This window comes from Kryptolebias marmoratus, linkage group LG17, assembly GCF_001649575.2.
Source record: "Kryptolebias marmoratus isolate JLee-2015 linkage group LG17, ASM164957v2, whole genome shotgun sequence".
Lineage (NCBI taxonomy): Eukaryota > Metazoa > Chordata > Actinopteri > Cyprinodontiformes > Rivulidae > Kryptolebias > Kryptolebias marmoratus.
This window is the reverse complement of record NC_051446.1, coordinates 3,529,553-3,534,527: the sequence shown is the minus strand read 5'-3', so window position 1 is coordinate 3,534,527 and position 4,975 is coordinate 3,529,553. Positions and strand designations below refer to the sequence as shown.

At 39.2% G+C, this 4,975-nt stretch overlaps 1 protein-coding gene across 9 annotated transcripts in view; it reads right to left on the bottom strand.

Moving 5' to 3' along the window:
• The window catches only part of znf609a (zinc finger protein 609a), a 112,447-nt gene that overhangs the window by 61,169 nt on the left and 46,303 nt on the right, over positions 1–4,975 (bottom strand). The window lies entirely within an intron of this gene.

Genomic DNA, 4,975 nt, shown 5'->3' with positions numbered 1-4,975 from the left:
AGTTTGGTGAGTTTTTGAATATGCTAAGGCCTCCAAATTTGCGATCTCGGAGCCAAAAGAATAATAATAAGAATTCCATGAAATACAATAGGCCTTCGCAGCGCTGTCGCTGCTCGGGCCTAATAAACAGTAGAGATACAATAGGCCTTCGCAGCGCTGTCGCTGCTCGGGCCTAATAAGAATTCCACGAAATACAATAGGCCTTCGCAGCGCTGTCGCTGCTCGGGCCTAATAATTGCTGCAGCAGTTATTTGTCAAAGTTGACCCAATTTACATAAATATTTTTATTTGACACTATTTTATGACTAGCTTTTTTTAATATATATTTTTTATTAATTTTGTTTTTAAACATTCACACCAACAAAAAAAAAAAAAACCCAAACAAAAAAAAAAAACAGCACAGAAAGCTCAACAGATCGATCTAAAGGGGAAGAACAAGAAAGTAAGCAAATAGATTTAAAAAAATAATTAGAGGGGGGGAGTCTGGGTGGAGCTTACATGTTTTCATCATTTTTGCCTTCTTGTATTTTACATTTAGGGCACAGTGTGGAGGACCCTGGTTTAAACTTGGCTACCCGGTTTGGGGCTAAATGAGATCTATGTAGTAATTTAAGTTGCAGAGCCCAGGAGCGATTACAAATTGTAATTTTCTTAGCAGAGTTACAAATACTGCTCCACATATCTTCCGTGATCTCAACATTCAGTTCTCCTCCCCAGATCTGGGCCAAAGTTGGTGAGTCACCCCTATGATGGTATTTTAATACACTGACTAAGTGACACCTCATGGGTTCCGAAGGGTAACTTCTGAAATCTGTTTCTTTTTTAATAAAGTCTCTTATCTGGGAAAAACGAAAGAGATTATTTTTCTCTATTCCGAAGATTTCCACAACTTGAATAAATGACATGAGGATCCCCTCTTTGAAAAGACACCTTAAGGATAAAATACCCTTAGTCGCCCATTCCTGGAAACCTGCATCTAGCACACTCGGAAGGAAGTCAGGGTTCTGAACAAGGGGGGTAAATGGGAACGTTTTCCCAGCTCTCCCCTCAATATGTTGAACTGCTCTCCATGCCTTGACCGTATTAACAGTAATAGGATTGTTACAACATCTATTGATTGTTTTCATATTTTTTTAGAAAGAGCAGGCTTTTAGGAGGGCAGTCACATAGTGAGGTCTCTATATCTAGCCAAACTGTGGATGGATTTCCCAATATCCACTCTCGGGCATATAATATAAGAGAACTCAATAGATATTTTTTTAGGTCTGGAAAATCTAGACCTCCCATGTTACTTGGAAACGGGAGTCTTGATATTTTTATTAGTGTTCTTTTTTACTCCAGATAAAGGAGCTAAACCAACTCTGTAATTTTGGGATCCACTTCTGAGTAAACAGAATAGGAATCATTCTGATTGAGTAGAGCAAACGAGGAAGAATGTTAATTTTAAGAAGCAAAATTCTTCATAGCCAGGATATGGGAAGATAAATCCAGTGTTCAAGATCTAGCTTAATTTTATCAAATAATGGAACAAAATTTGCTCTGAACATCTGATCGCAGACAGGTGTAACGAATATGCCAAGGTATTTAAATCCTGCAGGAGACCATCTAAAAGGACAGCCAGGCACATAAACTTGTCCACCCATAGGCATGGCCTCAGACTTGGAGAAGTTTATCTTGTACCCAGAAAATGAGCCAAACTGATTAATAACTGTGATGACTCTCCGTACTGAAACGTCAGGCTTTGAGAGAAACAGCAGAACATCGTCAGCATATAAAGAAATTTTATGGGCTCTCCGATCAGTACTGATTCCAAATACATTAGGGTCAATTGTGAGAGTGAATAATAGCGGTGATAGAGGACAGCCCTGTCTAGACCTAAGTTTCTAGACCTAAGCCCATTTGTAATAACTGCCGCTAAAGGGCAACTGTAAAGGATTTTAGTCCAGCTGATAAAATAGGGACCTAACCCAAACTGGTGTGGAGTATGGAACAGATACGACCACTCAACGCAGTCAAATGCCTTCTCCGCATCCAAGGAGACCACAAGACCATCTGTTGCCCTTCGCTGACACAACTGAATCACATTTAAGAGACGTCTAAGGTTATTGCAAGAGTTACGATTCTTGATAAAGCCCGTTTGGTCCGCTTATATTAAGAGGGGTAGAATATTTTCCAAACGTGCTGCCAAAATTTGGTCTCAAGTTGCAGAAATTCCGGCAGCCACTTCTCACAGAATTTTAGGGCTCCAGTGTCAGCCTCTATGCTCTCTCTCAAATTGAGCAAACGAATATTCTTTCTCATGCCTCTATTTTCGATGTCGTCAATTCGTTGTGCCATTGTGAGGACTTCTTTCTCCAATGTTAGTATGCGAGCCGCAGCTCGGTCCAGGCCATCCTCCTGAGTTGCAATCCTGCTCTCCGCCTCAGTGGTGTGTCGGGCCAGCTCCTGTGGTGATTTGGCTTTTCTGGTTTTTGTTTTTGTTTTGTTTCCTATTTTTAGTTATTGGTTCATCTTGGTTCTGTCCTCCTCGTGTTTGTGTTTTCATTTCCACTCTCACCCAGTCATTCACTTGTCTGTCACCCACGTCCATCTTCACCTGTCCCGAATCAGTAATCATTCCACCTGTTCCCACTCATCTCGTTATCCTCAGTCTTAAAAACCCGGTCACTCTTCCCATACCTCGCTGGTCCATTGTCTATTGTTTGTTGTTTCGTTACTGGTTGTTTGTTTTCCGTCCCGCTTGTCCACGTTCCTGTTCATGTTAGTTTTAGTTTGTTCTTTACTTGTTTTTGCTGCCACGTCAGCTTTTGTTTTGTTTTTCTTTATTTAATAAATTATTTTGTTTAATATGAGTCTGCGCTCAGGGCTCGCTTCCTTCACCCCTCATCATGACAGCTCCTTTATTTCCGTGGCCTGGTCTTTAACCATTTCAGTCAGAGTGTCCACTTTCTGGGTAATAACAGATGAAGTACTCCCAGTAATTTCCTCATTAACTTGGCAGAGAGCTGGGTCCAGTATGGTGGTCTTGCCAGTTGTTAACAGCTCAGTGTCTACCTCCGTGTTAGCCCTGCTATCTGAGCTAGCCAGTTGAGACTCCTCTTTGCAGATCTGATTGGCTTTCTTTGAAGCTATGGGTGACATTGTGCTAAAGTGAGTCTTAACAACTCTCGTTATAGCTCCTATAACCTTATTTAGTCAGAAAGTGTAAATTATGGAGCTGTAGTCTGCTCAAATGTAGGTTATGTGGTGTGCAGCCCAGCAAAATCGGCTACTTGCTACACCGCCATCTTGAAAAGCCTCAATGACTAGCTTTTAATTTCTTAAACACATCAACTTAAGTAACAGCAATTTTTCTTCACACCACTAGTATGTGCTGCGTGTGTCAGACAAGGTCTCGTCAGCTTTGCCTGGGCTGTGCTTTTAAACTGTCATGGCAGATAAAGCAGAGGTTGTGTCTGTGACAGTGTTAAGATGAAAGAAGTTATGAAAAGTCTTCAAAAGCCGAAAGAGTCTTAAGTATGGGAGCACTTCAAGCTAGCTGCGTGTTTTCACTCTGTGATGTTTCTTTGTACAGTGTACATCCTTAGGTATCATAAAAAAAAACAGCATCAGACTCAGCTCTCAGAAAAAAAGGCATCAGGTCTCAGAAAAAAGGTGTCAAGTATCAGAAAAAAAGTTGTCAGCTTTAAGAAAAAAAGACATACTAAAAAGTTTCAGAAAAAAGTGCCTCAGAGTGAAGCCCTCTGCATGTGGCGTTGTTGTCATGTCCCAGCTCAATTGTTTTGCAAAGATGTCATCAACATGCAACAGTACCAGGTCATAAGCACTTATATACTAGCAAAATAAAGATTTTTTTGTGAGTAAGCCGAGCCCAATTTTACATGAACTTTATCATTCAAGTTCACAGATATACACTGTTACTGTAATAATAACAAATAATAACATAATAATAAAAACATTATTTGTACAAATATTATTAATATTAACCATTAATTTACCAGATAATAAAAATAAAGATATGCTTCTGAATTGACTTACCTGTTAAATTAATGGTTATTTGTAATAATAATAATAATAATAATAATTAACATTATTATTATTATAAATACCCATTAATTTAACAGGTAAGTCAATTCAGAACCATATATTTCCAATGACGACCTGGTCAAGAGGCAGCAATAGAAGTCCACAAACAGCAATGATAAAAGCAGAAGATGAAAAATCAGCATTTTTCAGACAGACTCTGGGACATGACAACAACACCACCTGAACACGTCTTTTTTTCTAAAACCTGAGTCTACTGCCGTTTTTTTCTGATACCTGAGGATATCCTAAAATGTACACTGTATCTTTGGAAAACTATGTCACCAAGTGGTGCTTATGAACTATGGGGTAAGGACTCTGTCAGAAAGAATTTGTATGCAAAGGCAGAAATGTGTGCATATTAGTCAACAGTTGTGCATAACTAAAATTTATAAACGTTTGAATAAGGTACATCACACACAAAACTTGTGTTGTATATTTTCTCTATAAGAATACAGTTTAAAAAGTTACAACTTCATGAATTTACAAATACAAAGTTCAAATTTACATACAAGTTTTTTCTTTATGAATATGAATCTGATGTCACAGGGTCACAGGCTGGCTAACGGAGCACGGAATACATAGATTTGCATTGCACTGTAAATGCTTCTTTCAACAGCACTGAGAAACAATGGAACAAAGTCAGGCAGTGACGTGCGGTGAGGTTCATGGTTGGTGAGGCACTGAGAGTCAGATTTACAAATATATAAATCCAAAAGGGTAGCTTATTCAATTGGCTACTGGTTATTTCATATCTCATCAGCGTTCTTCACACACACACACACACACACACTCTCTCTCTCTCCGTCTCTCACTCACTCACTCACACACGCTTGCGCGCGCACGCGCACACATAGTAGTATTAAGGATAAGATAAGAAAAAATGTTACAA